This window comes from Neomonachus schauinslandi, chromosome 6 (genome assembly GCF_002201575.2).
Source record: "Neomonachus schauinslandi chromosome 6, ASM220157v2, whole genome shotgun sequence".
Lineage (NCBI taxonomy): Eukaryota > Metazoa > Chordata > Mammalia > Carnivora > Phocidae > Neomonachus > Neomonachus schauinslandi.
Genome location: NC_058408.1, coordinates 123,208,796 through 123,233,072, shown reverse-complemented (window position 1 = coordinate 123,233,072; position 24,277 = coordinate 123,208,796). Strand labels below are relative to the sequence as shown.

At 48.4% G+C, this 24,277-nt stretch overlaps 1 protein-coding gene across 1 annotated transcript in view; it reads left to right on the top strand.

Annotated features, from left to right (window-relative positions):
- TLL2 (tolloid like 2) overlaps positions 1–24,277 on the top strand; it is a 117,951-nt gene that overhangs the window by 25,083 nt on the left and 68,591 nt on the right. The gene's annotated exons all lie outside the window — the stretch shown is intronic.

Here is a 24,277-nt window from a genome sequence, read left to right as displayed (position 1 = left end):
GAGAGAAAGAGCACAAGAGGGGGGAGCGGGAGAGGGAGAAGCAGACTCCCCGCTGAGCAGGGAGCCCGATGCGGGACTCGATCCCGGGACTCCAGGATCATGACCTGAGCCGAAGGCAGTCGCTTAACCAACTGAGCCACCCAGGCACCCCTTTGGAGACTTTTAAAAACTTACTGTGCTAAGAACGCAAAAGATTTGCTCTCTTAACAAATTTTTAAGTGCACAAATAGTGTTATAAACTACAGGCTCAGGGTGGTGCGGCAGATCTCCAGAACATATTGCTCTTGCGTAACTGAGCTTTGTACCCTTTTTTGGGGCACCTGTCGTGGCCAAGTGCAGTGCTGGAAAAAGAGGAGTAAGACGGGACCCCTGCCTTCAGGGAGACCATTCCTGCCAGGCAGACACGGTTTAGACCTGGGCAAGCTCTTTATCATCTCCAAGGTTCAGTTTTCCTATCTGCAAAATGGGGATGAAACCATCCCTCATGCCACAGGGGTTTGGGAGGATCAAGTCCCAGGGTAATGGGCTAGCCTGGTGCCTGGCACATAGCAAGTTCTCAGGCAATGACAGATATTATCACTGAGGTGCTCCTCTCTAGTGGAACGAGACTGACAGGTGAAGAGATAAACTGCAGTTCCTCACGGCAAGGGCTGTAATGAACCAAGAGAAGTGGGAAGAGAGAAGAGTGAGGGGAAGAAGCCTACATAGGGGAGCCAGGAAAGCCATTGTGGGAATGGACACCCTTGCATCGTGTCTTGAAAGATGAGAATGAGTCGTTGAAGTAAAGAATTGAGAAAACACATTTCAGGCAGTGGGGAAGCCACACAGGGAGTATGAGAGGGCCTGTCTTTACTCGGGGAGCCTAGGAAAGGTGCGAGTCACTGGAGGGTGGCTCTTTGGGGTAGGCTGTGATAGAGAGATGCACCCGCCGAGGTTGGTGGGGGTAGATGGTGAGGGTGCCTGTTAGAGGGGTGGGTGGGAATGTGCCCAGAGTAAGGGGGCAGCTCCCATGGCTCATGAGGAATATGAGCAGCTCCAGGGACCGAGCCAAGTCCAAGCACCCCCCAGGGGCTGGGGGATGAGGGGAGAGCAAGAGGGCAAAGGTTGTCAGGAGGTCAGAGGGACCCCACTGCCAAGGGTTGGGAGGAAGGAGGAACAGTTTAGCCCTTTAGAGCTTCTTTTTGGTGTCTGGTTCTATAACTATAATTTCTTAGGAGTTTTGAGGCCTCTCGTGTGTGGTTTGAATAGTCTGTTTGAATTCTAAATGTTTTTTTACAAGCCAAATTATTTTTCACACCAATATATATGACCTTAATTGAGCTCTAACAAAAGGAAGCATCTCTTCATAATTCTACCACTCCAACTAACCAGTTCTTACCTGGAGGCCTAGAGAAGTTGACCTGATTGTAATCTCTGTGTGGTTAAAATTTTTAAAACTTTTTTTTTTGCAATATTACTTAAAAATTGCAAACTTCACATATCTCCAATATACAGGATGATGAAACTTCTACGTATGTCCACATAAACCCCACCCAGACCAAGGCATGGAACATTTCCGGAACCATAGACACTCCTTTGTGCCCCCTTCTAGTCAATACCCATCCCACAGCAGCCACAGACTCATTTACCTGCAGAAATAGCATCACACAGCATGTATTCTTTGTGTCTATCTTATTTCACTCAGCTTTTTGACCTTGTTGAGTGAAGTAGTTCACTCTCTCTCGTTGTGTGGTATTCTCTCGTGTGATCAAATGCTAGCATGGTCATCCTTCTACTGACAGACATTTAGACCGTTCAGTTTTGGGCTATGATCAATAAAGCTGCTACTGATATTCTTATACATACCTTTTGGTGGACACAAACACTCATTTCCACTGGGCAACCAGGAGTGGGATTGCTGGGTCATAAGCTACGTAAGTTCAGCTTTAGTAAATACTGTCTGTTCTCCAAAGAAGTTGCACCAATTTACATTCTGTGTGGGTGCGTACTGATTTGGAAGGCAGGCATGGTGTCCATGCAAGATCCAATGAGGACTTCGGGGGCTGGGGCATGGTCTCTCTGGCTTGGGGACCCTTCTCCCATACTCTGGACCAGCACAGCAGTGAGTTGGTGCTCATCCACCAACACGAACGTTCAGTGTCACCCCAATCAGTGATCCTTGTGTTGTCCTCGGGGGACCTGCCATGGCACAGCATGGGGCTTGGCAGATGTGAGTGGGAGACCCCCGAGAGAGGCTGGGAGTGGCCAGCCACCATGCCAGCTGTAGGCCAGCTCCTGGAGAGTCGCACGCCCAGAAGATTGCCTCAGGATGCTGCAATGAAGGGAAGCCTAGCAGCCCTGCCTTCTCCTCCCTCCTGGCACTCCCCCAAGGCCAACATGGTCAGCCTCTGGTCTAAGAACTTGAGTCTTCTCTTTCCTTCCTCCCTGTGAACTAGGAGAGGACAGAGACCACATCATATTTGTCTTTGGATCCCTTTGGAGGTGACCCAGTCTCCTGTACGTACAAGGCACTGGCCAACGTGGGTGGAGAGGAAGAAGGAAGGGGTTGGTGGAGATTGGCAGAGCCTGGAACCATCTCCTATGGGCCTAAACGATCAAAGGCTCCAACAGGGCTTTGCTTCCAGAAGAGTGGTTAAAGCACTGGTTATAGTCACGGGTTTTAGGATCAGACTGTCTGGGTTTGGATCCTTGAGCTGGGCCTCAGTTTCTTCATCTATCAAAAGGGAATAGTGATGTTATAAGGACAAAAAGAATACATATCAAGTGCTTAGCACAGTGCCTGGCTAATAATAAGTGCTCAATAAATATCAGCTCTGCCACCTCCTCATTATTCTTAGTAGTAGTATCTGCAGAAAGCACTGACCTGGGAGGGTTTAGGCTAATGTGGAGAACGGGGGAAATTTGCTGTGTGCTGGAGGAAACATTGGTAGCTTGGGTTTGAGGCCTTTGAAACATATACCTACCTGGTATTTCCTCCTTCCCAAGCTCAGAATGTTGTTGTTTTTTTTCTTTTTTTTTTCCTGGTGTGCTTTTATGGCAAAGTGATTTTTATCCTGATCACTTTTCTCTGTGGGCCAATAGTACTTGGCATCTATCTAGAATGGTTATTTTATTTTCAGAATGGGAATATTTTTATTGTTTTTGCTGATGAAACTAATACTGCCAGCTGTTAAAAAAAAAAAAGTCCAATAGCTCAAAATTGGACAAAGTAGAAAGTAAAAATCTCCTGTTCTCCCAGCCCCAGGGATCGGTGTCATTATCTGTTTGCTGGATTCCTTCCAGCCTCACTGGGCTCAGGCTGTGAGCATACAGATATTTTTAAAACATAGGAGGGATTTTTCTCAACACCTTCTTGTGCAATCTGCATCTTTCCGTTAACACCACCTCATAGACATCTTTTCATGCAGTACATTGTAGTCTATCACACTTAATGCCCAACTCTGCCATAATTCATCGAACGAATCCCATACAGGTGGACATGAAGAGTGTTTCCCTTTTCTTCCTGTAATTTTTTTCCTTTTAGAAACAATGGTGCTATGAACAACTTTGTGCATTGATTCTTTTTTTGTGTGTGTGCATTGATTCTTAAACATTTGCTTTGGTTAAAATAAATAAATAAAAAGGAACCATATCTTTACTCCATCTTCCTGCTTCCAAATGTGTGAAAGGATGTATTCTTAGATTTAGGTTATTTCATTTCCAAGCTTTGGTTAGTGCCCCTGTGTTTTAGGGGAGGGAAGGAAGTTCAAGGAGGGGGCGCTGAATCCCTGGAGGGGAATCAGAGTGGGGAGGGCACAGAACCCTGAAGTGTAGCCCCAGCGGCCTTCTTTCCCTGCTTCCTCCTGTGAGTTTGGAGCTGCTTTCTTGGCTGCAGAATGAAACAATATCATTGCCCTAGATGTGGCCAATGTCCTAAATTCAGTGAGTGGGAGGACCAGGACTAGAACCAGCTTTCCCAGCTCCCATGTGGTCCTCTGCTAGACCAGCCTGTCTGCCATGTTGCCAGTTAGAAGGAACAGAGAACAGCAGAGGTGCGTGTAATCATTCCTTTGCCATCCCTTGGAAGGTAGGCTGCAGCCTCTCTGGGCCAAAGGGTGAGCAAAGGGTTGTGCCTGGGTTGGTTTATGAGCCCACATGGGGTGCTGCACTGGCCACAGAAAAAAAGCTGCTGGGACCCCAAGCAGGGAGCATCCTCATCATTCACTTGGAGGAATCAGTCTCCCTGCCTCTAGTCCCTCCTTCCCCATCCTGCTTCCAGGTGATCTTCCTGGCCCTGACCTGGCAACCACTGGAGTGGGTAGAATAATGTCCCCCCAGACTCATGTCTACCTGGAACCTCAGAATGTGACCTTATGTAGAACTAGAGGATTTACAGATGTAATTAGTTAAGGGTCTTGAGATGAGCCCTGAATCCAGCGATGGGAGTCTTTATAAGAAGAGGAGAGCACATAGACACAGCGAGGAGGAAGAGGGCGTGTGAAGAGAGCAGCAGAGACTGGAGCGAAGCCCCTACGAGCCTGGGAAGGGCCAGGATTGCCCGAGCTGCTCCGGGTTAGCAGGAGGGTGAGGAAGGCTCCTTCCCTAGAGCCTTCAGAGGGAGCATGGCTCTGCCAACACCTTGATTTCAGATTGCTAGCCCTCAGAACTGGGAGAGAATGGATTTCTGTTGTTTCAAGCCACCCACCCTGTGGTACCTTGTTAGAGCAGTCCTGGGAGACCCCCACAACAGCTACACTCCTTAAAACCCTTGGTGGCTCCCTATCACTTAGCGGAAACACTGCTGAGTCTGATCTTGGTCTGGGCTGTCCGCGCTCTGTCTGCAACCTACATATCCAGCCCCCTTCCCTCTCCTTGTCCTCCAGCCAAACAGAATGACACTGTGTCTGTACAAGCCCGGAGTTTCTCTCCTTCCAGCCTTCCGTTCCAACTGAGCCCTCTGTTCCAGGTCCCCATTCTGCAGAGAGAGCACTGAACGCCCAGAGAAAGCCAACGACTCCTCCAGGGCCCTACGACTGGTGCGCTCTCACGACGCAACTTGCTCAGCACGGCAGCCGGCTTGGGAGGCCCCCTGGGTTGACAGTGCTGTGAAAATTAGCCTCCTGTTGTGCTTGGGATGCAAAGAGCTCTATTTTCTCCCCAGTTCCAGACGGGCCCCTGGCCCTGCCGTGGGAGCTACCGGGGGAAGTGGCAGCGGCATTTTGGTTGTGTGCGGGGCAAGGAGGCGAGAGGGCATTCTTCGGGGAGAGAAAGTCCTTCTGTGTGCATTTTATTTGCAGAAAGAAGAATGGGAGCTCTGAGCAGCCGTGGGCCAAGCTGCTCTATGAATGGGACCCTTGAATTAACATTGCAGAGTCTCCTAAAGCAGCTAATCGGATTAGCTGTGTAGTGAAGGAAGTACTTAGCGGGACACACACGCAGGGACACACACACTCTCCGACCGTCTTGTGTCTTCTTCGATGCGCTGGGGCCGAGCCCAAGAGCCCCGTTCCCAAGGCCCGAGCCACCTCTTCTGCTAACTACACAAGGTGCAGGGCGACGTGGTTGATGTTTTGGGCTTCTGTTTGTTTGTATCTCCCCTAAAGAGTCCAGGACGCCAGTGCTGCACATTCTTATCTTCGCAAATGTCTGGAAACCTGGAGACAAAGTCTGGCCTCACCGTTACCTCCATCCGGATGATGGATGTGATTTCTTGGGCTTTGTCACGAGGACTTGGAAAGGGGAGATGGTTGTAATGACCTATCGGCTCTGATGGAAGCTGATGGCCCCGTCTTGTCTATTCTGAGCCACTGGGCCATGTCCAGCTCTATTTAAGACACCGACCTACCTCTAACTCCTCAGTTCCTAAATTCCTCCCAGACGTGTGAGCGTCTGCATAAGCGCAGCAGTTTGGGCTCCTGAGTTCAAAAGAATGAAATAGCAGGCGTGAAAGACGTAGGTTTGGGTACCTTGCCTCCCTTCTCTGGGCCTCCTCTCTGAACCATGGGGGCCCTCCCACCTGGCAGACCCTTCAGCTCCTAGAGTTCCTTTTCTCACTCTGCCCATGACTTGGAGTGGCACACGTTGCCGTCACCTGGTCTCAGTGAGCCCACTGGATAGCCGCATGAGATGTTCTTCTTATGTGGACATCTGGACCTTGCAGAACTGCAGTGTAGAAAGGCTTGGGTAGTGGAGTCAGGTGAGCCTCGGTTTTCCTCTCCGGCTCTGTATTGATTAGCTGCGGGGCTCAGGGTAAGTCATCCCTTATCTGTAAAATGAGCTATTAATGCCTGTCTTGCAGGGGGATTGAAAGGCGTGGTAGGGAAAGCACTTACGCCAGGGTCTGACCCCTGGCAGGTGCCCAATAGTCATAGCCACCGTGGCTGCCCCTGTGTGGGCTCCTGTCTGGCCCACCTCTGTGTCTCAGGCTCCACATCCCCCTTATGCCCCAGAATTCTTTTTCATTGCTGTACGTACTCTGCAGCACCCTCCCTGGGGTCTCCGGAGCTGGGCTGGCACCACTGGGATCTGACCCACTCACGGGACATCTCGGTCAATTCCCTAGCCTTCCCCGGTCCTCCTGAGTCAAACTCTAGGATCTCATAGTTGGCCAGAAAGAGACCTGAAAATGGATCGGACGCCGGTAGCAACAACAGAGAGAATACTACTAACTGGCATTTGCTGTATGCTGCGTATGTCTTACAGAGTCTCAACACATGATCTCATTTAACCGTCACACAGCGGTTCTAGGGGGTAGGTACTGTTGGTGTAGACACGAAGGCTAATGTTCAGAGAGGTATGTAAGTAACTCTAATACAGCAGATTACTGGCAGGGCCCAGATTAGGACTTAACTCTCAGGTCAAAGGCCCTACTTTTAGCCCCTACCCGCCATTGCTTCTAGAAACACCTGCTGGCATCGCCACTGACACTGTCCCCTTGAGCCGGGGACACTCGATCTCCCCATCAGCACTCTTGAGAGGCGATAGGGAAAGATGTGCAAGAGTTGCATGCGCCATTAGGGCTGCATCTCATCGTGCCCTCCCTGTTGTCTCAGGTCACGTGCAGGGTGTGCCTTGCCGCATCCCCCAGCCTGTCCCAGCTGTGACTCGTCTTTGGCCTTGGCTCGTCTTCTTCTGTTCCAGCATCAGCCTTGGCACGTGAAAGATGCCAGACAAACGCTTGTGGTCTGTGGATGGGGCCACGAGCCTCAGGAGTGCTTGGGGGCCTCCGTGCTTCCCTGCTCCTCTGCTCCCCCCAGAGGTCAGTTGAGGTTAGGACTGCACCCGAATGTGGGGTGCCAGCAATGAAAGAAATGCTTAGGGGGTGGTGGCCTCGGGCTGGACAAGCCCCGATCACCTTGCAGGAAGTGTCCGAAAAGGGCATCATTTAGCCATGTGGCCAAAAGCTTTCTTTACGGGGCCCCTCACATAGATTCCCAGATGGAAATGCGGTCTTTTCCATGCCAGAGAGGGCGTGCTGGCATTCTGCTCACCCCTCCAGGGTTCCTTTCATCCCTTCTCCCCCCAGACCTGCCGTCCCCCCCCCCCCAAGCCAGCTGCTCCCGTCATCCCTGCCCTCCTCTGAGAGTTCTCCTTGGTCCCTGTGGTGTAGAACTTGATCTTTACTTGCTGAACTCCTACTCAGGCATGTGTCTGCCTCACAGCTCTGCTGACCCTATGACACCAGTGTTCTCTCCCTCCCTCCTTCCTTCAAGTAACAGATGCTAATTGGGGACCTCTTCTGTGCTCAGCACCAAGGATACCCACTTTTTCTTCTGCCATTCAAGAGATGGAGCTTTAATGGTGGATGTAATTATGGTCATGTTTTAGAGTATGGGAGGAATGGGGTAGCCTGGAGGGGGTGGGACGTGGGATCCAAAGCCCCTGCTGGTGTGGGGCAACCACCAACCCCCCAGAGGAGGCGTGATCCAGTAGGCAGAGGGAAGGCCCCAGGTGACAGCTGTCATCCAGGCAGGAGTTGGTGTTGGGGATCCAGCCTGGGGCACGGGGCCTGCCAGGGGGCAAAGCAGGGCCCCCGGGAGGGCAAGAGCCGAGACCCAGGCAAATAGCATCAGAAGGACCTTTCGTCAAACTCACAGGAAGTTCCAGTTTTGTGCTGCAAGCTTGGGAGGACAAGGCAAGGACTCCCAATCCTTCTGGGGCATAGGTATTAGGGAAGACAATAAGCTGGAGACTTGGCCTGAGAGAATAAAATGAAGACAAGGGTCAGAAATTAGGCAGGAGCACACGGATCCAAACCGGTCAAAGGTGAAGTGCTTCTGAGACCCTCCCATCTGAGCCTAAACTCCCTATATCTACCCCCCCCCCCCCCCCCCCCCCCGCCCGACTTAGGACAGGGCTGGCCACAGCGTCGGGCGGGCTGAGCCCACAGACCGCAGTCGGCAGCCGGGAACAGGAGGACTGTGGGGCAGGAATTGGGCAAGGCCTGGCCGCTATTCTGCCCATAAAATCTTCAGTTTAGTAAAATAATTTGAGATGATAAAGAGGCATCTGATAAAATGCACATCTGTTCTTTGGGAAGGAAAAAAGAATGCCACATAAGGATTCTATCATCTCCTTCCCTGGGGTCTCATTCAGAGGCTGATTTACACCTTGGATTGAAGCCAGAGTTCGCTGTGAACTTCAAGCATTGGGAAAAGTAAATTCACCTTTAGGTTGATTTTTATTATGACTGCATTTCTCAGAATTTGGGGACACTGGGTGGGAAGTCCACTTGGGGCCACAATGGGGTGCAGAGCTGGGTGAGGGAGGGGGGTGACCCCCCTCGGGCATTTGTCCAGGGAGCCGCAATCCTGGGCCCCTCGTGGACCTCGAATCCGGGAGCCTGAGTCAAAATTGGGAGATTAGCTTGAGAAGCCCGGACAAACAAGATTTAGCACCTGGCATTGTAGGCCAAGTTCTCTCCATTTCAACTTACAGAATCCCACTCAAGATAGCCCAAGTAAAGAATTTACTTAAGAATATATTCTCAGGGGGCGCCTGGGTGGCTCAGTCGGTTAAGCGACTGCCTTCGGCTCAGGTCATGATCCTGGAGTCCTGGGATCGAGTCCCGCATCAGGCTCCCTGCTCAGCGGGGAGTCTGCTTCTCCCTCTGACCCTCCCCCCTCTCATGTGCTCTCTCTCATTCTCTCTCTCTCAAATAAATAAATAAAATCTTTAAAAAAAAAAAAGAATATATTCTCAGGGCCACCTACAGACAGAAACAGAGACGAGCCAGCCTCTTGGGGACTGGACTAGAAATTGGAAAGAAAGGAGCAAAGCTGGCTTCTCTTCTCAGGGGCCACACAGTGCCTTATTTTTGCTTTTGCCTCTTCTTGCACCTCAACATCATGATCCTCAACTCGAGGGTCCTCCTCTGGCTGCCTGCAGTGCCTCCCTAGGTAGGGTGCCGTGGAAGTCCTAAGAGTAGCAGGAATCTCCCAAGGAGCGAGTATAAAGTGAGCTGACCAGAGGGCTGACAACAGAGCCCCAGGGAGGTAGGTGGAGGAAAAAACTTATGATGGAAATAGGTTGGTCCGTGTCTGTGGCTCTGAGAAGAACGAATAATGGAGCAGCCTCCGCTTTGAGGAGGTGATGGGTGAGTGAGGACTCTTTGAGGAGGTGTTGGGTGAGTGAAGACCCCCAGGGATGCGGCTGTGGAGGCAGTCCCTTTTGGGTTAACTTGGTCTTGGGCCACACCTGGTAACCTCACACCCACTTTGCCATTGCTATTATTTCCATGAGAAAATACTTCCTGGGTTCCCATCAGTCATCTTAATACATGGGATCTGGGAACACAGCCTCATGAGAGCTGGGAATTGCCTGTATCAGAGGAGGACCCAATCGTTGCCCCTCGGTTTTGTCTAATAGAAAGAGTTTGCCTTACCTCCCCAGACGTCACTCTTTGGTTCTTCATAATCTGATTCCATTTCTCGCTGCCCTTTAACTGGGTATGTCTTTGTTTGTATTTATTGAATGGAATTCTATGTTTCCTGTTTTTAACTTAAATAGTAGATCTCTAGAGCAAAATGACATGAAATAAACCATCCTTGAGGCTTGCTTATTTAGGCTGCCTTCCAATCCATCATTCTAGTATCAGTGGCCTAGATATAAAAAATATTCCCCTTCCTGACTTAAGAGAACCCTGTGGTGAATCCTTTTTAACAAAATAAAGGATGCTTTTATCAATAAGGAAATCACCCCCTAAATATTTTGTTAGTATTTTCAGTTTTCTTAAAGCTATGCACCTTTGCTCTTGTATTTCTTGGCCCTTCTAGATGTGTGCATTTTGTCACAGCTGGAACCTGATCTCTGTCGCAAATGCATTTGCTACTCAAGTATTTTCTTCTTGGGCGTGATAATGAACTCAGTTGTTTTTTGGACAAAACCAGTGCCACAACACTTCAGAGTTTTAGCCACTGCATGACAGACATTGACCATGTCGCTTCGCTTCACGGGACTTCACTTTCCTTATCTGTAAAATGAAGGGTTGCACTCTAAACCTCTTGAGGGCCACGAATGTGTCTCTCGGTTCTTTTGCCAACGGTAATCCCAGAAATGTATGGAGACTAAACGTGTGGTCTCTGCTGCATGCACAGCTGGTTAGAGAACCAGAGGATCTTTGGCTTCTCCTTCATTTGATGACTCACAGAACTTCAGAATGTTCTGCTCAAATTGTACCTAACCCGAGACCCTTCAGTGGGCTCTCCTAGGTGTTGGCAGAAACCTGTCTGTGGCCTCCCTTTGTCCTGTCTTAGAAAACAACAACACACAACCATGGGCAGGAGAGAGAAGTTTTAGAGAGCCGAGACGGCCTCCAAGGCCACCGAGCACCAGTGACAAGTGGGCTGGGCCCGGAGAGCTGGAGATGCAACCTGCTGAGGGGCAGCAGGTGGTCCTGCCAGTGTGTTTGGGATGAGACTCCTGCCGCCTTCCATTGTGCTAACCTGTGGCTGATTGCAGGATGGCCAGAGCAAAATCCCATTTCTTCGGGGGCTGTTGACAGTGGGGTCTGCAGGTCATTATTTCTGTGGTTTCCAAGGAGGTCCAGGGAGAGGAGGTGATGATGGTGGTGGAGTTGCCAGTGGAATCTCATCCTGTGTTCTGGTCATCTTATTTCTCTTCGGTGTCCTTTAATGAGCTTGTTTGCCCATAGACAGTGAGAGAAAAGCCCCAGCTGGCCTTGGCACTGAGCCTCTAACTCGCTTCTGCTACTCCTTGCTTTCTGCTTCCCAGGTTCTCTGCTACCCTCCTGCTCCCCTGGACCTGGGTTGCCATTGCCGGAGGAAGGAGATCCTGTCTCCTCTGACATTGGCAGCCCCTAGAGGCATGGCTTTCCCATTTACTCTGCAGCCCAGAGGTCCTAAGCGGTCAGCCCACCAGCCAAATCTGGTCTGCAGATGTGTTTTGTTTGTTTTGTAGTGCTCACATTTTTAAACTTGCTGCCAACATTTGGAAAAAAAAAAAATCAGATTTCTCATAAAAATCCGGAACTAAGTCTGGCTTCTCTTGAAAAGTTGGGAGATCTGGCCACACTGGTCCAACATTTCCACATGGCAACAATCAATGGAGTTGCATAAGGATGGGTTGACCTCCGGAGGAGCACATGCTCTGCGGTTTGCCACAGACCCCACTAGCCCTCTTTGTCTCTCGCAGCCGGCCTCTTGCACTCTGATGTGTTGCTTGCCTGGCCCCCCAGCTCTAGCATCTGAGTTTGTGTATTGGGCCAGTGGGTAAAGATACCATCCTTGGGCCCTAAATCAGATCCCATGGCACTGACCACGCCACTTCTCTCTTCTCCGCCAAGGGAGGAGGATCCCAGAGCTGCAACTGTTGCCTGGTAATCTGAAAGAAGATCCTTCTTCTGGAGGCTCTTTTCTTGAACTTTCAGTCTCTGGCACCTCTTTGCAATACAGCATGCCCTGTCTGGGGCTCTGCATGGTACTGGGGAAGAAACACAGAAAAAGACAGAAGGGCACACTCGGTGTCTTGGAGGGCATGTTTTATGGCCCAGCAAATGCATTGGCATCAGAAGAGGATCTTTGTGCCCTAGTGAATCAGTGGGATGGGACCATTAATAGATATTAACTTCTCGGAAGCAAAGGGGCCATTACATTTCACTGACATCTGCCATCATGCCATCGGAAAAACCCCAGTCACCTTAACCTCTGTTCACCTATAGTATCTCTTAGAGGTGAAGCCATTACTCTGCAGCTCTCCTTGAACCGAGCTGACGTCTCTCCAGAAAGGTCAAACAAAGACAGGCCATGGAGCTCTGTGATCCTTTCTGCTTCTCTCCTCTAGTTCCCTGGAGAGGGCTTGGGTTGGTCTTCCTATCTTTGTTTTCCTGAGTTCCCTGCTACTCTTTCTGTGACCCAGTCCATGGGGCTTGCTCTGTGAGACATCTGTAAATCTTTACTGGTCATTTGGTCATCTGTGCAGAGGCCATGTGATAAAACCCTTCTAAGATTTTTCTATGAGGATACACATGTGCCTCTTCTGAACTTTCCGCGTAGTGAGAATCCTACCCCTCAAGTCTAGGTAACCCTTTCTTCAGTATCTGGGGTTTCCTCTTCATTCTCTGCTCCTGTCACATAGTAAGGGACAGAACCATGAGGCAAAGACTGAGGGCTGGGGGTTAGGCCCTCCCAGCTCTGCTGCATACAAGCTGGTGACCACAGATCAAGTGCTTTACCTCGTTGAGACTTGGTTTCCTCATCTGTAAAATGGGGACAACAGTAACAATACCTCACCCCACACAGGGGCAGTGAATATTGGCTGGGATAATATATGCCAGCATTCGCCAATCCAGTTCCGTCCAACTCGGATGGACATATTTGTTATGCATGTGTCGCAAAAACTGCATGGGGGAAATACACAGGGTTATCTCTATCCAAGGAGTTAAGTGTCTTGTTAGGAACAACAGACTTGGTTCACAAATAGTTATACCATGGGCTTGGTATGATCGGGCCCAGGAGCTCCTTGAGAGCAACGACTGGGTCTGGTCTATTTTTCTATCTCTGGCCCCTGGTACGATGCCTAGCACAGAGAGGTGCCCCATAAGAGCTAGTTGAATGAGGGAACGAATGAATGCATGAATGAATGAACGAATAAAGGGCCATGAAGGAGATGTAAGTGACGCACAGAGGAGGGGGCTGTGTCGTGGAGGAAGTAGAGCTGGGCCTGAAGGATTTTGACTAGGGTTGTAGCTGGAGGGATTGTGTGTTGCAGGGGGAAGGCAGAGCTTGAATGCAGTCATGGAGGGGGAGCTTGGCAGGGAGAACCGAGTGGTTCAGGGTGGCTGGTAGGTCAGTGGGACATGGCAGGTGGGGGAGAGAAGCTGGAAAGACACACTGGGATCACACTCTGCTGGGACTTGGGCTGAGGACTCTGCCCCCATATGTTGTCCTCTTCACCACCCCAGGGCCTGCAATGTCTTTGCCCCTCACCATCTGCCTTTCCCTCAAACTCTGCCACCCTTCTCTGGGAAGCCCCCACATGCCCAGATCTCTTCCTTTTCTCCCAGGCTGGGCAGTGAGCTCTGTGAACCATCATGTGTCTGTGTGCTCCCAGTGCCTAGTCCTGTGATGCTCACCAAAGTTGCTGAGTAAACAACTCTTCACAAAGGGAAAATTCCCTTTCCCCCAGACTCAGCACAATTGTTACCATTAATCTCATTATTTTGCTACTTAAATCGTTGGAAAAAGATACCTCATTTTGCTTTTATTTTCATTTCTTGGGGGTAAACTTCTATATAATTACCTACCAGTTAGATTTTTCTTCTATGACGTGTTCACCAACTTCCTTTATCCGATGTCTACTGGAGACAGTTTTTCTCATCGATTTGCATGAGCTATTTGTATAATACGGATGATACCCATTGTTACCTTCAATGCAGACATTTTCTCCTGTCTGGGTGATTTGTTTCCAGTTTTGGGGATTCATCTTTTTGATACACAAATTTTTTTTTAAATTAACATATAATATATTATTTATTTCAGGGGTACAGGTCTGTGATTCATCAGTCTATTAAAGTTTTTGAAGTTGAATGTGTCAAACCAAATTTTCTTTTTCTTATGCTTCTGAACATATAAAATTTTTCCTACTCTAACTTTGGGAAATAACATATTTTTTCTACTGTTTTCCTATGGTTTGTTTGTTTATACTTCACTCTTTCTATCCATTTGGGTTTTCTTTGAGGGTAGGGTTGATGCCCCTCCCCCTAATTTCTGAATAATAATCTCAATACCGTCTACTGCATATTCTTTCCTGGGGCTTTGGCGATGTTTCCTTTATCACGTAGTGTGTGGTTTTGTGCTCCATTCACCTATGTGTCTTGTCATGTTAGTTTCTTCATGTGTTTAGTATTTGATGGGCTGCATTCTTCCTCATCGCCCTTGCTCTGGGTTTTTCTAGAAATGTCTTGTATAATCTCACTTGTTTATTCTTCTAGGTGAGTCTAGGAATCACATTTCTACAAAAATCTAAGAGGATCCCAACAAAATCTTCTTAGAATTTGGATCATGGTTGCATTAAACCCTTAACTTCCTTTGGAGAAACTGACCCATTTATATCATTTACTCACTCCATCCAGGAACAGGGAATTCTTCTTCTTCACTTACTATTATCTTTACAAATTGCAATAAAATGTATAATTCTCCCAGATCAGTTAGACACATTTCCTGTTAAAGTTACCCCAAGTCTCTTATGTTGACCATTCTGATGGGTCGTCTGAAACGTTTCTTTCCACTGGCATCTTTCAGCATGATGACTGTGGAAGGGAGGGCCTTGATCACGTCTCAGAGCAGACTCGGGCTTCCCTCCACCCCCTTCTGTTGGCCAGCTGCGCACCAAACACCTAACGAGCTCACCTAAGCACCCTCCTCTCCATCGCTATGGTCTGCCCACTTCAGGATGTCATCACTTCTTGTTTGGAGTCCAACCTCCCTGCCCTTCCTCCTCCCTGTCTGCCAGGTCCATCCCAGGCCTGGGGATACATCATTGAAGAAGATGGAGCTGGTGTTTTAGAGGGTGTCATGGAGGCAAGTAGTTAACATGCAAGCACATAAACAAGATCATTGCTGATAATTCTCAATGAACCCTGAAGGGAATAAATGGGGACTGGGAAGTTTCTTCCAGAATCTTCCTTTTATACATTCAGCTTGTAAGTCCAAATTTTGGCCCTCAGCATCTCAGGGAAGGATTTAATTGGTGTCCTACCATGCTCCTCGGTTCTTGCTGCCTCACCATCAGCCGTGAACACTGTGGGTCTGAATTTTTACCCCCATGTCTCTCTAGTGTCCCACCACTGCCACACCTGACCACTTCCTGCTTTAGAAGCACACCCCTTCAGAAGCTTCTAGAAATCTCTGTGTGGGAGAAGCCCCAGACCGCCCTGTATGATAAAGGCCATCAGTGGAGGCACAGGGACTTGGGATTGCATCTGGGTTTTGCCGCTTTCTGGCTGTGTGACTGAGGATGAGTTAGAGTCAATAGTGATAATAGTAATCGGAGTAATAGCTAACTCTGTGAATGCTGATTTGGGACCAGGCATTGTTCTATGCCTTGCATGGATTATCTCTCTTAATCTTCATAACAACCCTATGAGGTGAATCCTCTTATCCTCATTTTATGGATGAGGAATCTGAAAGAGAAAGAGGTTAGGTGACTTGTTTAAGTTCACACAGCTAGGAAATGGTGAAGTAAAGGCTGAATCCTAAGCACTCTGACTCTGGAGCTTGAGCTGTAGGTCCATCTTGCAAACCACCTGATTTGCCTGAACCTCAGGTAAACAGAGATCAGGGAGGTGGTAGGGAGGTTGTCGCATTTGTGCTCCCCGGCACACCTCACCTGACACAGGCATTCCCTGGTTCTGTTCTCTCCCTCCATGACTATCGGCTTGGGTGTGGGACTTGCTTTGGCCAGTAGAACCCTAGAGAGCATGATGGAAGCAGCTTTTACAAAGCAGTGGCACATCGGGACACATCATTTCAGAATGCTGCCCGTTGGAAGCACCCTGCTGTTAGGAAGCCCAACAGAGCTCAAGAGGGCTGTATGTAGAGGCCACATGGAAGAGAGCCAAGGCCCCAGACATACAGCTGCCCGTGAGCCATCGTGGTCATCCCTCAGCCATCCGAGCTCTCCCAGCTAAGGCCCTAGACACTGTGGAGCAGACAAGCCAGTGCCATTCTTTGCCCCAATTCCTGGCCCACAGAATCAGAAGCAAGCATAAAATGGTTATTTTAAGCCACTCTGTTGAGAGGGATAGTTTGCTATGCAGCAACAAATGATGGAAACAGCCTTCGAAGAAGCCAAGGCCAGGCTGGGTGTGAAAGACGTGGGCCGCGTGTGGGAGAGTCCCTGGAGCCCAGGCTCAGGAGAGCACCGGAGGCTTGAAGCCAGGTGAGCAATAGGGACTACTTCGAGATCACACCTAAGCTAAAGGTCTGGCCTTGTTGTAACAACAGTCAGGGACCAGGAAAAATGCAGGTGGAGGGTCCAACGCCAAACAGAATGGATGTCAGGCTGGAGGCCCTGGGGAGAGAGCACTCCAATCTGCGTGATTAAGAAGCCTCCCGTGAGCTTCCCCCTGGAGTAGGAGCAAATTCCAAGGCCTCATCAGCCAGTGCTTGGACACTGAGGGGAGCCAGGTGACTGGCTGGAGAAGGGAGGGCTGGATCTAGGAATCGCCTACACATCACTGTCTGCGAGAAGGTTCTGACTGGCCCCCTCACTTCTCAGCCATGAGCTCTCCTGCCTTCCATCTTGCTGAGGTGTGGACTCATTACTTTTTCTTTCCATGGTCAGAACAGAAAAGCAAAAAACCCGACTGGACCACAACTTTTCCATCTGCAGAAACACAGCTATGTTTCTTGCTTTCCCAGTGGAGAAGGGTTTTCCTGGCAGCCGCCTGTATGTGTGTGTGTGTGTGTGTGCGCACGGGCACATACATGTGTACACATGTGTGTGTGCATATGTGCACGACAAAGTGCAGAGCACATGTTCGTAGGCAAGTGTGTGCTATAATCTAGCTTTTCTTTTGGAAAATCCCTTTATTTCCTGATTATAAAAGTAATCACAATTTAGAAACTACAAAAAATATGTAAGAAAATAAAATTCACCCAAACATCACAAACCAGAGATCATCACAATGAGCATTGTGGGTATTTCCATCCAGTCTTTTCTCCCCCATCTTTTTTGTAGATGCTTTTTCAAAAAAGATGGGATCATACCCAGTTCTTCCCTTTGTCTTCATCGTCAATCAGTTCCTTAGTGCCAATATCCAGAAGTCATATTCTTGGGTCAAAGTCATTTTACTGCCTGTTTTGATACATCTTGTTAATTACCTCATAAATGTTACCAATTTATATTCCTGCTCCACCAGCAGTGTATAAAAATTCCCTTTTTATTATACACTTGCTGATATTAAATCATTTCACTAACAAAAGCTGGCAATGATCTTTTAACTCATTTTCCCTTTCCCTTCCGTAGTATTTGAAATTTGGCATAGATATAAAATTTACTTGGCCCTGAATTGCTTAGGATTACACATTGATTACCAGAGTGGTTGACCAGTTCATTCCTAAATCAGCCTGTTAAGGGGGCTTGGCCTCTTTTTTTTTCCTAATGAATAATTGAAACCTCCGCTGAGCAGGTGTTTCTTGCACTGACCGAGGTGGGCAGATATGTCATCCATCGGCCTGGCCTGAGAGGCTCACTCAGACCACACTCACACAGGTGTGGGCTAGAGGGCAGGGAACATGGGTTCTGGAGTCAGATGGGCCAGACTGGAAATGCAGAATCTGTCACTTACCAGCTGGGTGACCTCCAACAACTTACTCCTGACCCTCCGTTTTCTCTTCTGTAAAAGAGGAATAATATTACTTATTCATGGGATTGCTGTGCATATTACATATGACCAAAGGGCATGGCAAATTAGGACTGCTTAAGGCATGGTTGTGAGGATCAGACTCATAAGCCCTGCGCAAGCTGGCTGTGCATTCCTCAGGCACAGCTCCTGCCTATGCTGCCCTCAGCCCCGGCTCCAGCCAGCGCGACTCATTTTTACTTGCTGGGTTTTTGTTTGTTTGCTTGTTTTTGCTTCTGTTGTGTTTTGGTTTTGTTTTTTTGCTGGAATGCTCTCCCCAGATGGAGGTCCCTCTTTCATCATTTAGGTCTCAGCTCAAATGCCATCTACTCAGAGAGGCCTTCCCTGGGCTCCCATCCCCCATTGGTCTTTCATAAAACTGTTCTAATTTCTTCAAAGTGCTTCATATCCCCCCCAACCCCCGTGGAATGATCTCTTTGTTTATTGTTGATTTTTATCCTCCGCACGAGAGCCATGAGGGCACCATGAAGGTAGGCCCTGGCTGTCCTGTCTTCAGGAACCCAGTCCAGTGCTGCCCAAAGCAGACCCTCAACCAGTATTTGTTGAATGAATAGACTAGTAATAAAGTGATTTTTAGGATCTTGTGTGGAGATTTTTTTATTATTGTTATTAAAATAAAGCAAAGCATTTTCATGATAGATTTACCTACCTCTGGTGGGTCAGAGCTGTAAATACACGTGTATTAAAAGTGAGCAAATGGAAGGGATGCCTGGGTGGCTCAGTCGGTTAACCGTCTGCCTTGGCTCAGGTCATGATCCCAGGGTCCTGAGATCCAGCCCCATGTCAGGCTCCCTGCTCAGTGGGGAGTCTGCTTTTCCCTCTCCCTCTGCTGCTACCCCTGCTTGTGTTCTCTGGCTCGCATTCTGTCTCTCAAATAAATAAATAAAATACTTAAAAACAAAACAAAACAAAATAAAAGTGAGTAGATGGAGGGTGTAGGTTGGCCTGGCAGGGTTACCGTGGTGTGTGATGAATATTAAAGGATTTGACACCAGACTGTCTGAAGAGAATCTCAACCTTTCTACCAAATGGCTGTGTGTCTCCAGTGATATCTTAACTGCTCTAAGCCTCAGTTACCCTGCACGTAAAATGGGAATGATATCCACCTCAGAGGGTTGGCTTGAGGATTAAATAGATTAACATTATGTGTAGTACCTGCAAGTAACCAACACTTTAAAAATGGTAGTTATTCTTGTGTTTAAGAAAACCAAGGACTAAATAATGTTAGACTCTACAAATGAGGAATAGAAGGAATACTTGATATCCAGTTTTGTTTATAATACCATATTAATGAATATTAATTCATAGTCACTATGCATGAACATATATTCAAATGAGCAATATTGATCTATGGAACAAGGCTCTGTCCTCCTGGGCTTTGGAAAAGCCCATCTCTTTCTGCCTAGATGTCTTTGGATGTATATAGTTAATATTTCACTAATTATGGTGGAGGAGTGTTGTGTATACATCAGTGTCTCATATGATGCATATAATTAAGCTACTTTTTGTTGGGAGCGGAAGAAAATTGGGCTTTCCCAAAGAAAAGCAGCTTGCTCCCAAAGTTGCTAACAGATTGCTTCTTAATTGAACTTGGGAGGTGAATTATATGGTGAATTAGAAAAAAGAACAACTCTGAATTTAGTGAATTGTTCCATAAAGGAAACTGTGGGATTGAATTGCAAATGCTGGATAGAAACATTTCAGCCTGGCCCCATGCATCACGGGCGGTTGACCTCTGCTGTGTTTCAGTGAGAGCGTGAACAGGCCTGTAGCTCTCTTTTCAAGGCCTGGAGGGCATTCTTTCCCAGAGACCAGCTGTAAGCCTGGGTTTCTTATGCAAAGGAGACGTTTGAATAAGCCCCTGTGACTAATGAAATCTACAAGGTCTTTGCATATCCTCTCAGTGAAGAGGTAATTAACCAAAGATCAAATACAGGCATATACATATTTTTTTTTCAAATATTTTTTGTCTTGCAGTTACACCCAAGGAAAAATATATCCCCACCCCCTGAATGCTCCCTCCCCCATTGTCCCCAGTCTTTGGCTGCAGCAGGCTATTATTTCTCTTCCTTGTTCCGTGGTGCTCATGGGTGCAGTTCCAGCCACGGTCACACCTGTCTTACTCATTTGCTAACTTTTACTGGAAGAGAGGAACATTTTCCATTGATACAGATGTGAGAAATGACTTTTTTAGTGTTTGATGTCTGTCTCCAGCTCCACATCTTTCATTCCTGGTGAGCTTGGGAAGGAAGAGTTTGGTTTTAAGAAAATATCAGGTTCTCTGAGTAGTGAATCTCAACCTTTGCTGCACCTTAGAATCACCTGAGGAGCTTTTGAAAATCCCAAGGCCCAGCCCAGGCCCAGACTGATTAAATAAGAACCTGGGTGGGTGGGTGGCAGGGGGGACCCGGCATCCGTGTTTGTCTAAAAAAGTTTCCCAGGTGATCCCACATTGCAGCGAAGGTTGATAACCATTGTCCCAGGAATATCTGCTTCCCTCTCTCCATAAAAGCTGATGGATTTTCCCATCCATTAGGCTGAGTTAAAAATGATTGAGTTATCTTTTTAAGCACTGTCTACCTGACTCGTCCATCCATCATCCATCAGTCCATTCATCCATCCATCCCATATTTTATTGAGTGTCTGCTATGTGCCGGGCACACTGCTTCGTGTTCATTGTTGGACAAGACAAGGATACTTTCACCAAGATGCTAAAACCTAAAAACCAAACTGAAGGATCAACTGAATGGACAGGAGATGCCCATACCTTGCGGTAAGAGTTGTGAATCAGCCCAGGCCCTGTATGTGCTCACAGAGCAGAGGGCTTCTAACCTGGGAGGAGCAGTGAGGCAGTGTCCCAGAAGAAGTGGTGTCCCAGCTGAAACTTAAAGCACCAGTAGGATTTGGCCAGGTGAAGAGGTGGGTGTGGCCGAGGAAAATAAAAATCAAGGTGCTATAGGTAGCTCAGGGTGGCTGAGTGGGAGTGGGGGAAGTAGCAGAAAGCCCCGGGGCACCAGGTGGAGGAGGCCTCAGGGAATTAGAACTCATCCCAAGGGCAGTGGGGAGCCTCAGGAACGGTTTCATCAGGGAGAGTGGCCAAACCACATTAAGTCCAGGGAGATCCCGGGCTCAGCGGTACTGGGAGCATGAGATTTGCTGCCCTTCTGAGAGAAAAGACAGTCTCTAGTCTCTTGCTGGGAAGGATGACAGAGGAAGGATTTGTGTTCTTAACTGCCCAGGGCCCCAAGCTCTCGCAGGCCTCCTGGAAAAAAGTGCTGTGAGTCCCTTGAGAATAGCCAACCTCTCCCAGGCACCCCACTTACTCTTTTTCTTTCTGGTCCTGAGGCTGAGAGGAAGGAGCACAGATTTGGAGGGTCAGATAGGACCCATCTTCAGCCATCACCATTGCTAACCATCTCTGTACCCTCGAGATAGGCAAGTCACTTCACCTCTTGGAGCCTTGTTTCCTCCCTGGAAAATGGGGATGGTTATGGCCCTTTTGTCATTGTGTCTTTATGAGGCCAGAATTATTAAACACAATACAAGAAGAGCATTTAGCACTGTTCTTAGCGCATGTTCAACTCCATAACTGGCACATAGTAATCACTGATTCTTTCCCCTCTCTGGCTACTAGGGGGCCCCTGTTCTCCCCTCAACTCCAGAGCTTGAGCTCCTATTATAGGGGGCCAGGTGGATCGGAAGTCCTCCACCCCGAGCCTGCTGCAGAGCTGAATATCAGTCTCTCCTGGCCTTAGCTCCCACAGCCACAGCCTACAGTTAACCTTGAACCCAGGCTGTGCTCAGGTATCCTTACAGGTTTAATTTTTTTTTTGCCTTATTCCACCCCTTTCGCAGGAGCCAAGCACATCTAAACTTACCAACCCTTCATGCTGGGCTAGTGCTATGTGGAATCTCCTTTCCAATGCCAGCCCCTGAGTCCCCCTCCTGTCCACTACTAGTAAGTAACCTTGGTCATATTCAAAGCTGGTGCAGATACAGAGCCCTCTCATGTTCTCTGGCTCTCATCTAGATCCCTCGGAATAAAAGCCAAATCCTGAAAATGGCACCACATGAGCTAACCCTCCAGACCCTCCACTGCCCTCTGGCCACACTGCCTACTACTGTCTCTCTCACCCATTCCATTCCAGTCATACCGCCTCCCTACCCCCAAGCACACTCCCACCCCAGGGCCTTTGCACCCGTTGTTTTTCTCAGTTTGAAATGTTCTTCCCCAGTCTTCTGTAGTAGTCTCTCTGTCACTCTGTTCCGGCTTCTGCTTTTCTATCTCACATGAAACAGCAACCCCTTATCCCTAGCATTCACTGTTCCCTTCACCCTCATTTATTTTCTTTGTGGTGCCTATCAGCAACTGGCTTAAATATTTGGTTGCCTATTAGCTTATTGTTTTCTCCCCTACCCTCCATCAGAATATAATTTCCATGAGGTCAGGGTAGAGTTTGTTCTGTGTTGTATCCTGAGCAGCAGAAACAGCATCTGGCGTGGAGCAGGTGTTGGATAAATATTTGTTGAATGAGTTAGTGCCTAAACAAACCCATTACCTCATTTGGTCTTCAAAACAAACAGCCCATTTGACAGATGAAAAATACAAACGCCCAAGGTCTTAGCCACAGTTCCGCAGCAAAGACGAAGCTGGTCCCGGAGCTCTGACTCCAGGCTCCCCTTCGCTCCATGCATGCCACATCCCTCTGCAGGCCAGCGATTTTCCCTGAACTTTAGCCCAAGAGGAAATGATATCGAAGCTGGAAGAATACCCAGAGGGCTGGGAGCTGGCAGCCAACGGCCCGGCAGCTGCAGGGAGCGTGTGAGTGGATTCGGAGTTGGCCAGAAAGGCAGCGGAACGAGCGGGATGAAGGCACGCAAAAATGTCAGCGCACGCCTGGTCCGCCGCCGGTGTCATCGGCAGGAGAGGGAAAGAGGCGGGCTGTGTGGTGGAGGCTGAGCTGTGGGACCACAGGGCCGGCTCCCTTGGTTGTCCCGGGCCAGGTCATTGGGTCATCTGTTTGGGACTCTACCCGGATCATTGTTGCGAGCTGTGGGGCACAGGAAAGATCCTCAGGCTTCTGACCAGGAAGACTGTCCTGAGCACGACCCTGGGCTACTCATTTTGTGTCTTGGTTTTCTCCTCTGTAAAATGGCATTACACTCTTGTCTGCCACAGAATGTTCTAATGGGGGTCAAAAGAGGTATGGGGAAACAGCTCTGTAAGCTGCAAATTTCTAAACAAATGCAAGAAATGATTTTGAAAGTCGATTGTCCTGTAGTTGCTCGGATGTGGTTTCTTATGTACAATAGTCTCTCCTGGACATAGGCTCTATCCTCAGATCTGCTCCCTGGTATCACAACCCACCCAGTTATTCAACCCCCAAATGTAGGAGTTATTGGGGACCTCTCTCAGGCCCTCGTATCTAATCCATCAGCCTCCCTGCTTCCCTGCCTGCAACTATATTCCTAATATCCTTGTGGATCCGGCCTCCCTCTCTGCCTGGTTCCCCCTTGCCCACCAAGGGCAAGCTCATTCCCAGTCTAGATTCTTTCCTGATCCTGGGCCAGATCTCTGTGTTAGTGGTCAGGGAAGGCCCCTTCTGAGCGCTCATACTGCATACGATCTTCAGATTTTCTGAACCCACAATGACTTTGTCCCTTTGTTTTCTTACCTTGTGTTTATTGTCCAGCTGCCCACTTGACCCATCTTTCTTGCTCACTGCTGAATCCCCCGGTGCCTGGAACTGCACACAGTTCTAGTTCACCGTGGGTCTAATACTTTTAGCTGATTGACCACCTTCCTGGTGGGGACAGATATGAACCAGGTTTATACACAATGGCTACTAGCAAACAAAGACAAGCATCACTGTCCTTGACCAAGGCCGTGTCTGCAGAGTCTGATATGTAAAGTCTACAGAGCAATTTCTAAAATGAGACTCACCCCAAAGAGAAAACCCAAATGCCTACTTAAGCCAAGGCAGTAACTGACCACATCCCATATTTAAAAGCAGCACTGAGGACTTCTCCCACATTCCATATGAGGGGACTCCAGAAGGGAGTGTCCTGTTTACATTCGGGCTTCCTAATGGGGGCGAGGGTAAGGAAGCTGACTTGCAGGTTGACTTTGGGATTTGCCTCTTAACTTTGTATATTTGACTCCAAGTACCCTTGAACTGATGGAGGAGAGCAATACATTTCTAATTTGTGAATTATGTGCATGGTTATGAGAAAGCAGGTTCTTTTTTGCCCTAGCATCTAGAACAGTACCCAGCACGTGATAAGTGCTCAATCAACCTGTGTTATCAAATCTTTTTTTTTTTTTAAAGATTTTATTGATTTATTTGACAGAGAGAGACACAGCGAGAGAGGGAACACAAGCAGGGGGAGTGGGAGAGGGAGAAGGAGAAGCAG